Genomic DNA, 12,743 nt, shown 5'->3' on the forward strand with positions numbered 1-12,743 from the left:
GCACTTTGTGTTGAGAAAACAAAAGTGCTTAATTGACCAATCCCCATGATTCTGCTACTAGTCCGACATTAGATCTGGGAAGTGTGGTTGTCAAGCTAGCTGTCAGGATTCTAACTGTTACAACATGTGTTGTTATGGTAGTTTCAGAGTGGAAAAAGTAAATGGATCAGTTTACCCCATTGATTTTTCTAGTTTGTCTCAGTTTACCCCTGACCTGGGGTAAAGTGAGACACAAGACCACTTTTTTTAAAACAATCATATTTTCACTGTCCTTCGTCCTAAATACATTCTGATAATTTCCATTGCTAGGCAACATCCTGAATTAATGAGAAATGTGTAAATTTTACTGATAAATCATTTTAGCTCGCTTAGAGGGGAGCAAATGTAAAAAGTGTCTCACTTTACCCCACTCTCCCCTACAGCTTCACTTACATGAAACGTCCTACATAAAACTCAGTAAAGTGACGCTACAGCGCTAAAACATGCAGGGAAAAAGCAGGAAGTAGTCCGCTCCGCTCTCCGCTGTGACACCAGGCACAACAGAGCAGCATGGGAGGAGGCGGGGCCGGCTGGAGCAGAGACCTCGGCATGATCATGTAGGGGAGTCGCCGTGATGTCGATGCGAGCTCATGTCAAAAAAAAGTCAGCGCAACCGAGTGTAACAGGTGTGCAGAGAAATCCAAGAGAAATCCCAATCATCTAGCAGGGTTTACCTCCAAATGCATTAACCTCATGATATGACACTTCCACAGCCTCTAGAACCATTATCCAACATTTTAAACATATATAAAAGTCTGAAAAGCTGGAAAAGCATAATAGGTCCTCTTTAACAAAGGGGCAAAAACAGCAGTGGCTAGAGTTCAGACTGTTCTGGTCAGTGGTTCTCTGTTTTCAAGAGACTCTAAAAGTCTTTGTTCTGAAATTTCCTTCAGAGCAACTGGTGGATGAGTAAATGTTCATGTCAATGAACTTGGCAACAGGAAAATAGGTAAATTATTGCCATGACTTAAAGCTCCATGAGTGCATTGGGTTAGTGTTAGGAGGGTTAGGGTAGGAACCAACTGTTGCTTAAAGCCCCTACAAAGAACTTTCGTTTTGTGTTGATTTTGGCGACGCCTGTGGACAAAAGCGGTAGTGTTTTGTCAGAATGAAGACTGCATTTCCCATGAGTTCTAGCGCATATTGTCGTAAAGACACTTATCTGGCTCACGTGTCAGGGCTCCAGACAAACTATTTTGTGAGCAATTTTGCCTCACTGGTTTGAATCCCCGCTGAGCAGTCTTGTTAGTGTCAGCCACTTTGAACTTTAACCAATTCCACTTGGTCTGGTCGCATGAGCAAACTTGATAATGCATATGCGCCCCCACCTATTCTCTTTACCTCTTTCAATCTTGGTTTGTGTTAACATGTTTCTTGTTTATACCACGGCTCTAAGATTGATTTGCACTGGAACTGAAAACCAAGAATGCAGCAGAGAAAAGCAAAGCTCTTGAATGATTTGTATTCATCATTTCTTGTCCTGCGCTGCCCACTGATGGATGTGACAGGCAGAATTAACCTCCCCTCCTCCGCCTTCAATTGGTTACAGGTGTTTGTTATCTCATTGATTACTCACACCACAGTTTGAAGCATATCATCACATTACAATGAATGACAACAGTCAGGTTACCACTCATGACGTTGTGCGTTCAGTTCCTGCCTTAGACATGTTTCTTGCATGTCATTCCGCATGTCAGGGCTCCAGACAAACTATTGTGTGAGCAATTTTGCCTCAGCTGTCTCTGGTGGAGGATCTTCTCACTCCGTGGCTGCAGCTGTGGCACGACACGGTAGCCTACGGTAGTCTGCAGGAGTTTCCTGCTGCCTGTATTTCTGACTCTTATTTTGAAATGTTCCTCTTGTCCAGGTTCAGGTGCTCCCTCGTCACCTGTCATGAGTTTAGCAGGGACTGACAAAGACAAGGGGGGAGTGGTGTTACAGTGTGAGTCTAAAGGCTGGTATCCAGAGCCTGAGCTGCTCTGGCTGGACGCTGAGGGAAAGCTGCTCTCTGCTGGACCTACAGAGACAGTCAGAGGTCCTGATGTCCTCTATACTGTCAGCAGCAGAGTGACTGTGGAGAAGAGACACAGCAACAGCTTCACCTGTAGAGTCCAACAGAAGACCATCAACCAGACCAGAGACACTCACATTCATGTTCCAGGTCAAAACTCTACATTTAAACACTGTGTTAGTTTCAAACAGCTGAGGTCTAGTTCTACACAAACACCATCTGATCTGATTGTGTGTTGTCTCATTTCAGATGATTTCTTTAAGGTCCAGTCCAGTTGTTCTCCTGTCATCACTGGATTGGCTGTTACTTTGGCTGTTTCCATCATGATCATTATCTCACTTGTCTTTTTTATCTTGAAGAGACAAAACATCAGTAAGTCACAAATGAACTGAAATGTGACACAGGTTCAATGTGAATGGCTTCAATGGAAAGACTGAGTTAGTGGTGGGAACAGAAAAGTTCACTGTGACATGTGACACTGTGTCAATTAAATCCACTTTGATTAAATTCTCACACGTTTAATTGCTAAAATCTTATTAAGAAAAGTGAATGCATTTTTTTTATGTTTTGTTTTCACACAGAGAGCAGGAGAAACCAGAAGGAAAGTGGTGGAGGAGAAAGAGAGAGAGAGAAGCTCATGACAGAGGAGACAGTGGAAACTGAGAATGAGAAAAAGGTAAAATACAGTAAAGAAAATAAGAAATATTAACATGACTGACAAGGCTGAACATCCTACAAAATAAAAGTCTTTACAAATGTTCAGTCTCCTCTGAGGAGAAACCACATGTTACCAACCACAAGACACAGAAACGTTCAGCAACGACCTGATGCTGCATTTGTTTCTATATGAGTCATTGGACAGTCAGTTCAGTCACATGTTCTTTTTCTGATCCAGAGTCCTACCACAGAAGAACTGAAGGAGAAGAAGAAGAAAAAGAAGAAGAAGAAAGCTGATCAGGAAGTAGAAACACTAAAGGTTTTACATGGAGATTTCTTCCCAGCAGCTCATTTAGTTAAAAACCAAACACTAAAAGCCTCATTCCTAACACTAGGGACACTGTAGGCTGCACAGCAAAGAAGCATCATTTTGTTTTTCTTCTTGTTTTTTTCTGCAGCTCATCTCTGCTGTTGTTGCTCTGTTCTCTTTCCTCTCCGCTGAAACAGAAACCAGATGAACTCCATCAGCTCCAGGAAGAAAAGAAGAAACAAGAAGATGAACTGCAGAGACAGAAGAAGGAGCTGGAGACCAAGAACCAACAGGTTCATCTGTTCAATCAGTGATTTTCTTAGTTTCCTCCAGTCCACATGTTTGTAACAATAAGAGAAGACAGCTGAGTGTCTCCTCTGAGTCGTGTCATATTCATGTTTTTAAGACAAAGCTGGTCCAACACGGAGTCCATAAAACTAATATAACAGACTAATTTCAGTTTGTCCTTCAGCGTCTCAGTTTGTTCAGGTCAGTGGTTTTAAAGGTTGACTATGTAGAATTACAAGAACAACAACAGAAAAAGAATTCCAGCAGTTGATTGCCAGACCGTTGCTAGGTAAAACGGGCCGTTGCTAGGGACTCCGCTCTGATCAGAGGACAGCAGAGGAGGAGAACTATGCAGGATATTTACCTTATGTTTCATTTTTACCGTCAGTAACAGCATAATAAATGACTTGTAGCTTGTTACAGGGACAGTGGAGGCTCTCTGCCTTCCACACCGCTGCTGCTCAGAGCCTCCGCTGTCACTGCTCTCGTCAAGTTGGAAAAAAAAAAAAAAAAAGGGGGCTCGGTGGCACTGAAAGTCCGCGACAGTAAACGTGTTTATGAAAGATAAGACTACACAAATACACCCATCCTAACAAGTATATGATAATCCATTGACCCACCGATTGATTATTAAAAAGGCTTGGTTGGAAACAAACGCATACGACCGGGAGGAGGCAGGAAATCAGCGGAGAACTGAGCCACATGTCGGCTACAGGCAGGTACGAATGTAAACAGAACGTTGACAGAAAGTCATTGTCGAGCCCGTCAAAATAATTAAAAATAATAATTCAGACTAAAAAATTTTTTTTTTATGGAAAAGCAATACTTTCATTCCGTACCCCTCTAAAGGCCCCGTGGATGTATTATTTTAGAAAAAATATAGCTTTTAATAAATATTCTACATATTCAACCTTTAAACATGAAGAAATTAAGATGCCTCTCATCTGGTCTTCATCTCCTCTCTCCTCCCAGATCAAAGTGAAACAAGCTGAGCTGCAGCAGCTCAGTGAAGACAATCAGAGGACAGAGGACGAGCTGAAGGTGCTGAAGGAAAAGCTGAACATCAACAACTCAGAGGTTTATTTCTTCATATTGATCCTTCAGCATTGATTCACATGTCTAGTTGATTTTCTTCATCTGTCCTCCACTCAGTGACATGATGTCTCAGATAAAGTCCACTGGCTGTATAATGAGCTCCTGGGTTGTAGAATTGAACAGAGACTTTAAAGTGGTCATCATGTCTCTGTCTGTCCCTCCCTCCTCCCTCACAGCTGCAGGAGATCAGAAACACACCAAACTGGTCTCTCCTCCATCCTCTAGTAAGTCCTGACGTCATGAACCCAGTGAAACTCTGTGATGTTCCTCATGAACTAAACACCAAAGTCATTGATGATCTCATCAGCTTTTCTCAGCTGTAGACTGTGAATGAGATCAACACTGAGACACAGACTGATTCTCTGCTGCTTGTTGCTTCACTTTCTTCATGAACTTCATCAACACAACATCTGAACTGGTTCAGTCTCCTCTGAGGAGAAACCACATGTTACCAACCACAAGACACAGAAAAGTTCAGCAACGACCTGATGCTGCATTTGTTTCTATATGAGTCATTGGACAGTCAGTTCAGTCACATGTTCTTCTTCTGATCCAGAGTCCATCCAAAGGAGAACTGAAGGAGAAGAAGAAGAAGAAGAAGGAGGAAGTAGAAACATTGAGGGACACGCTGGAGACCAAGGAGACTGAGCTCCTGACAAAGACCAAGGAGGTTCTGAAGATTTTTATTTAGTTTCTTTTGATCGTTGTCTCTTGCTGTTTTACACCAAATTTTCTGGGGAGTTTTCACAGCAGCTCTTCACACTTTTTCTTTCTTTTTTTGTCTTTTCTCTGCAGTTGTCAGAAAAACAATCTGAACTCCTGCAGCAGATCCTGGATCACTTTCAGATAACGAACCTGGAGACCTTGAATGCAATGGTTTGTATTGTACTTTTAACAGTGTTAAAGTGAAGCAAGATGTCATGGTGCCGAGCCACAAACCCCCTTGCTAATGTTAGTGCATCCCTGGTCAGCCTCCCTCTCAGGAGCCTCCAACACCACCACCCTTCCCCTCACATGAACATCAGTGACTCTCTATCAATCGCTCTATGACACACCATGAGACTGAATCATAACAATATAGGAAAAGAAAAGGAGCAAAGTTTAACATCTTCAAAGCTCAAAGTAAATCCTTTGACCAACCTGAGGGATTTTTTTTCCAAACTAACAGACTGTAAGAAACATCATTTGTCGTCATGTGTCATCTCCATCTGATAGTTGTTTAATCACAGTGAAATACTTCATTTTTAAGAAAATGTTTAACAAACTCATCCTGAAATATGTTTAATATTGTTTTAAAGGAACAAAAGTATAATTCCTCCAATACCCGGTGAAAAACAGTAACATTTTCTGTCTCATTTTACCATAAAAAATCTGAAATAATGAAATAAATCTCCAGCTCATCTCTGCTCTGTTCTCGTTCCTCTCAGCTGAAACAGAAACAAGATGAACTCCAGCAGCTCCAGAGAGAGAAGAATAAACAAGAAGATGAACTGCAGAGACAGAAGACGGAGCTGGAGACCAAGAACAAACAGGTTCATCTGTTCAATCAGTGGTTTTCTTAGTTTCCTCCAGTCCACATGTTTGTAACAATAGGAGAAGACAGCTGAGTGTCTCCACTGAGTCATGTGTCACATTAATGTCTTTAAGACAAAGCTGGTCCAACACCGAGTCTCTGTCCATGTCTCTGTTCAATCCCAGCTGGAGACAAACCAAGCTGAGACCAACAGGAAGAAGGAGGAAGCTGAGAGAGAAGTGGAGAAGATGAAGAAAGAGGTGGAGAAGATGAAGAAACAGATGGAAGAGAAGGTTCAGATAAACCTAAATGTTTTCATGTCATACAATGGTAACACATGAAACAGTAAAACAGTCACCTCTGTAGTGAAACTGTTCTGTCTCACATGAAGTAGCATTATGTATTAATAAACGATTTATTCTAAATAACAACAACAAAATGTAACACACAAATATATGTTGAGTCTCATTCATGATACAGCACTCAGCTGAGGGAATGTGATTTATCTGCCCACCTGTTGAGCTGAGCTTAGGAGGTGATTATATATTAGGTTATACAGTATAAAGTTGTGCGCTCGCAGCATGACAGATATCAGCCGCGTTTCCACTGCAGGAGTTCCTGGTAAAAGGAGGGGGTAGGAACTTCTACAGAAACCGTCCTCTCTCTTGGCCCTCTGCGTGGCCGTGTCTCCACTGCTGACAGGACCCACCGGGCTCTGATGGAGACATGCGACAGCTTCGATCATTGCGTGGTTGTTGTGCAGGGTTTTTTTTTTTACTGCTCTTTTTGTAGTTGTTTTCTGTCAGTATAGACGCTTTCTTAAAAAGAAAAAAAATGCTGTCTCGATCGTCACGTAATCCCGCGATCGCCTATTTACCACTCTTTTTTTTAAAACAAGGCCTACTGCTACTCTCGTCTTTTACTAAGTTATTCTCTTTTTTTACGGCCGTTTTAGTAACGTTGGGGTCTTAAAATGCCACTTATTTTGAGTCTTTCTCTTAGCGTCACATGATCCTGCTTTGAGTCTGACCAGTCAGCACAGAGTAAATCTCAAGCCCCACCAGGACTTCTTCAGGGCCGATCCGAGTACCTACCCCCAGGCAGGGACTCCGTTCGGCCCCTTAAAATTCCTGTAAGCGGCCCTGTGGGGGAGGTTCCTCCAGTGGAGACACGCACCAACGGGACCGGCCCCGTAAAATTACCCCGAAGTTCCTGCAGTGGAAACGCGCCTATCCACCTCCACTCACTGCTTCACACATTTTTCCTCCTCCATCAGATGTCCAACCAGCAGAGACAGGACGAACCAGACAAAGGCTTCACTTTTTCAAATGACCATTTTGGCGATGTTGTTCTCAGAAACGAGTCCTCTGAGGTAAAGTTGAAGATCAGAGAAGAAATGTGTGTTTCCCAGTAGAAGCTGGATTTGAGCTGAGCTTCTCCTTTATCAACAAGAAGAAACTCTTAGTGAAGTTTAGTGATTATTGTCCTTCATGGTTATTTAGTCAGTCTCATGTTGTCACTTCCTGTTTGACATGATCCACTTTCCTTCAAACAGAAGCTGCTGCTGAAAGACTGGAGGTTAGAACTGGAGTTCACCAAGAAAAGTGAAACCATCACACTCAGAGAGTTTCTCCTGGAGTTACAACAGACGATCCCTGTGAGTTTCACTTGTTGTTAAAAAGTTGTTTTACATTTCTTGATGCAGCTGTTCTCTGTTTTTTTCCTCCTCATTTCCTGCTTAAAGGGACATTCTGACTATTTACTGCTTCACATCCATGAAGCTGGGGAAGTGATGGACGGTCAAACCTCTACACACACTAGACTCTACCATTTCCACAGAGCAACAGAAACATGATAGGACTTTCCTCACAGCCTGAGCTGTACTCTGTGTGACAAACACACTTCATATGTCAAAGAGCTGCAGGTGAACACAGGGTTTCTGTCATGGAGACAACAATTCACAGCTTTCATCTTCTCTAACTCTACATTCACAGATCTGGAAGAATAGCAAACCCTCAGAGACTGGAGATCTGGTTAGAGCAACACTTATAAACCCCAGTGAAGAGGTCTGACATCATGTTACATTATATACTCAAACATGTTATTACATCACATCTGTCTGCTTATGTTATATTTTGGACTTTTTATCCACAACCTCTTTTTACTTGGAACAGAAACAAGAAGATGAACTACAGAGACAGAAGAAGGAGCTGGAGACCAAGAACCAACAGGTTCATCTGTTCAATCAGTGATTTCCTTAGTTTCCTCCAGTCCACATGTTTGTAACAATAAGAGAAGACAGCTGAGTGTCTCCACTGAGTCATGTGTCACATTCATGTCTTTAAGACAAAGCTGGTCCAACACTGAGTCTCTGTCCATGTCTCTGTTCAACCCCAGCTGGAGACAAACCAAGCTGAGACCAACAGGAAGAAGGAGGAAGCTGAGGGAGAAGTGGAGAAGATGAAGAAAGAGGTGGAGAAGATGAAGAAACAGATGGAAGAGAAGGTTCAGAAAAACCTAAATGTCTAACAATTATTACAGTCTCAACCTGTGACCAGTTCCATATGAATTCACTCAAAACCAATCCAACATCACCAACCAAGTTCACTTAAAGCTCTGGGAGTCAGGAGTACAGTGGCCTTGAGGTGCAAATCACAACAGAAAATCAGAAAACACAACAACAAATTACTAAACTTTTTCTTTTCTTTTTTGTTGTTGTGTTTATCACAACAGAAAATCAGAAAACACAACAACAAATTACTAAACTTTTTCTTTTCTTTTTTGTTGTTGTGTTTAGTAATTTGTCGTTGTGTTTAGTAATTTGTCATTGTGTTTTCTGATTTGCTGTTGTGATTTGCACCTCAGGGCCACCGTGGTGGTGACTAAGCTGTCACTGTGACCACACAGTCTAAATGAGGAAGACTATGAAACAGGATGATGCTGTGTTGAAGCCTTGCTCTGTTCTCTCTCCTCTCAGACGCAGGAGGAACAAGGTGATGAAGTCCAGCAGCTCCAAGGAGATGAGAAGGAGCAAAGAGATGAAGAGCAGAGTTCATCTGAGAAGCAGGAGGCCGAGAACAAACAGGTTCATCTGTTCAATAACTTAACTTCTTAATTCATTTGTTTCCTGGAGTCGACATGTTTCCATCAGTAACAGAAGAAAAAAGAAGACATTGACTTAACACAAAGCTGCAACACAGTCAGTACTTTTACATGCAGAGCTTAAAGCAGAAGTAAGCGATCCGGCCGTTTTGGCTAATGCTGCGTTCCAGGCAGGCTTTTGAAACCGTAAATTACAGCTTCAAGTCACAACTTAGCGTTCAAGGCAACCCACTCGTGTTTTTCTGACCTGTTTTACCTGTGAAAGTCACTATAACGGCCACTCGTAACTTCCGACCCGTGAACTCGCACCAGATCGAACTGGTACGACTTCACAGGTCGGAAAAACACGAGTTACGGGTTGCCTTGAACGCACCATAACGTCTTGTCAGCCGATGGAGTTAGCAGCCCCCGCCATCATCGTGGATTGGCCCTCGTCCCTACGTCACCACATTCACGGCGTCCCTTGGCTGCACACACAGCCCTGCATGCCGTTGTCTCTCCTCATTGTATAAAACTTGTAGGATACGAGAAACGTTTTCTCCTGGGCTCAGAGCAGAGCAGAGTGACTGACAGACCCTTGTTTCAGACCAAACACTCTATGTGATTGCTGTCGGAAGATATAACTATTTAAGACTGATATTAACACGAAAATATCGCTTACTTCTGCTTTAATCGAGCTATGCTCAAAATTAGATTTTGGCGTCAAGTCGGGTTTCTGTCATGGAGAGAACAATTAACAGCTTTGATCTTCTCTAACTCTATGTTCACAGCTCTGGAAGAGTAAAAAACCCCAGGAAACTGGAGATCTGGTTAAAGCAACACTTATAAACTCCAGTGGAGAGGTCTGACACCATGTTACATTATTTACTCAAATATGTTATTACATCAGATCTTTCTGCTTATGCTATATTTTGACCTTTTATCCACAACCTCTTTTTTGCTGATGTCTTTTTCAGACTTGGGCGACATGTACTCGTCCATAACCTTGAGGCAGGGGCGCCGCTAGGGATTCTGGGCCCCATGAAAAGAATCTTTACAGGGCCCCCAACATAGCGGCAAAATTTTTTGATGCTATTTTACATACAATTATGCATTTTAACGGTATTGTTGACTATTGTTTTGAGAGTGTATTATTATTATTATTATTATTATTATTATTATTATTATTATTATTATTATTATTATTATTATTATTATTATTATTATTTCAACACACACAGCTGCTTACCTCCTTCCTCATGTGGGGCCACTGAGGCTGGTTCAGGGGCAGTGGGAGTTGGGGGCTCTGTTTCAAACTAAGTCCACTGTCCAACAGATGGACAGAGGCTTTGGAGCTGAATTAACACAGTCTGAGGATTTGATCATCATTCAGTTTCATATCTTCACTTTCTGTAAATCATTCACCGTTGGATTGTAGAACAACATCTGTGTAGACGTCATGTAATTTTTATTATTATTATTTCTTAATAAAACACATTTGTACATGAGTTGTTGCAGTTGATTCTTTAGTTCAGTAGTTTGAGGAGAAATCTGTTCACAGGACTTTGTTGATCCTGATACAAGTGACACCTTCAGGGCCACACCTGAGATTTTCTGTCACATGGTGACTAAGTTGATATTTTATTTTCCAGAAATGTAGCTAATATTAAGCACTACAGGAAATTATGAGTTTTATTGTAAAAAAAAAACCAAATCATCCATCAAACCAAGCTGAAGCTCCTGCTGCTGGTTTCCAGTCGTCATCAGAGTGAGACTTGATTTCCTTAAAGCTGCAGTGTCTCAGTTTATCAACTGCTCAGACTATGAAAATCTAAAATCAGCCCTAACCAGCCCACAACGCTACAGGTTGACTGCGGGGTAAAAATACAATCTCATTGTTGGGGGGAAACAATAAACAGTAAAATTTCAGGGCCCTAGTTTGGTGGCGCAACGCAGGTGGCGCAAGGTAGCGCAGCCGGTGTAATGCAAGTTTGGACCAGCGCAGCCTAGCACAAGGTCAGATTGGCAGATTGGCAGATTGGCAGATCGCGCTGCGCTGAGATAGGCGTGGCCGCGCAGCAGGGGGAGGCGTCACAGATTCAGCTTGGTGCAGTGGAAGTTTCGTGCGAAAATGTCCCACCGAGGTTGCGCTGAAAGCTCGCCACCTCAAACCAGGTCTAGTCTCAGCGCAGGGCGAAGCGCAGCAGGTGCAGTGGAAGTTTGACTGACTGACCTGCAGTGCACACACGTCACCAAGACCTCACAGGCAGATCTCCACAGTTCCAGGCACATTTCAATGCAATAAATATCCACAATAACCACTATTTAATGCAACTAATGGAATCAACAGTGAATTTATATCTACATAGATTGTCCCGTCACATCTGACGTCAGATCAAAGCAGAGATCAAAGGCTGTCGGCACGAGTAATGGAAACTCCACCTGAATTAACACAGCAGGGACGAACTGGCACTGAAAAGCAGCTGTGGATGTCCCAAGAGCAGGACTGAGGGTGGAGGAGGACTGCATGTCACTGCCGTGTTGAGATACACACTGCCGTTGAGATGATCGCTTTATTTATTTATTTACTTATTAATTTATTAGAGGGCGAGCAACCGCGTCGTCACGCGGCCGTAATGAAAAACAAAACACAAATCATCATCTCTTAGCCCACCACAACAGCCTCGGTATCAGATAGTCAGTATATAGCCTACTACAGTATACTCAGCATCTCTATCACAGAAAAAAAGAGAGGAGGACAGAGAGAGAGAGAGCCTCTCTCTCTCTCTCTCTCTCTCTGTCCTCCTCTCTTTTTTTCTGTCCGTTACGCTGATTTCATCCCGCATGGTGTTTGTCTATGTTGTGATTAGTGTAGGCTACACCTCTCATCTTTCTTACACAGGGTTTGAATAAATGTGGGTTTCTTTATTAGTTTATTAGTTGTTGTTTTTTACTCTAAACAGCGGTTCTCAGTGTATCAGATCAATCCTGGTTAACGATATTAGTAAACTCATTATTGGTCACTCTGAGCTCAGACCTCCGGACCAAAACAGCTGTTTCCTCCTGGGAGAGGTTCGGCCTCTGGCGTCGCTGTCTCCTCCGTCCATGTCAAAGTATAAAATGACAAACTCGCGGCGCAGTTAAAGGTGAGGAGAGGAGCTCATTTGATTGGTGAAGATCCGAATCGGCTGTGTTAATCCCACTTCTCCTCCTCCTGTCTCCCTCCCGCCCTCTCTCCTCCCCCTTTGCCGTTTGCGCTGGTCAGACTGCGCTGCCCACCAAACTTGCGAAATGGACCTGGACACGCCTCGTTGGCGTGGCGAAGCTGCGCTGCACTTAGACTTCGCTCGGTCCGGGAAACTAGGTTTTTTTTTTTGCAACATTCAATAAAATGTAGCTGCAGTCAGGTGCTTGCCAGACGGGGGGCGACCCCCATTCCGAAGTTCCGCCATTCTGAAAATTTCCGAAGGTGTCAATCGTGGTCTTTTATTTTGAAAATTGTTTTAATTTTGAAAGTTGACCGAATTCTCTCATGTTTCTTTGTTTGACACGATCGCTCGCAGCAAATAGACCTGGCACTGAAACGATCGATGCAGGGCGCGAACCGGTGCAGGTGGTGTGAACAACACAATCGGTTAAAATGGGCACCGTAAAGAAACTGGCTCTTCTTCTTGGCGCTTCGCAACTATTAGCGCCGCTTTCGTGTCCGTTATGTCCCCAGCCGGCTACTAATGTGCATAATGAGTGGG

At 42.9% G+C, this 12,743-nt stretch overlaps 2 protein-coding genes across 2 annotated transcripts in view; both read left to right on the top strand.

Moving 5' to 3' along the window:
* The window catches only part of LOC311001374 (uncharacterized protein), a 98,408-nt gene that overhangs the window by 19,828 nt on the left and 65,837 nt on the right, over positions 1 to 12,743 (top strand). The window contains exon 2 of the mRNA XM_083992456.1: positions 4,577 to 4,624. The gene's annotated coding sequence lies outside the window, so the exon portion shown is untranslated. The remainder of the gene's footprint in view (positions 1 to 4,576; positions 4,625 to 12,743) is intronic.
* The window catches only part of LOC311001324 (uncharacterized protein), a 130,261-nt gene that overhangs the window by 7,780 nt on the left and 109,738 nt on the right, over positions 1 to 12,743 (top strand). The window lies entirely within an intron of this gene.

Source organism: Trachurus trachurus, assembly GCF_905171665.1.
Source record: "Trachurus trachurus genome assembly, chromosome: 18".
Classification (NCBI taxonomy): Eukaryota; Metazoa; Chordata; class Actinopteri; order Carangiformes; family Carangidae; genus Trachurus; species Trachurus trachurus.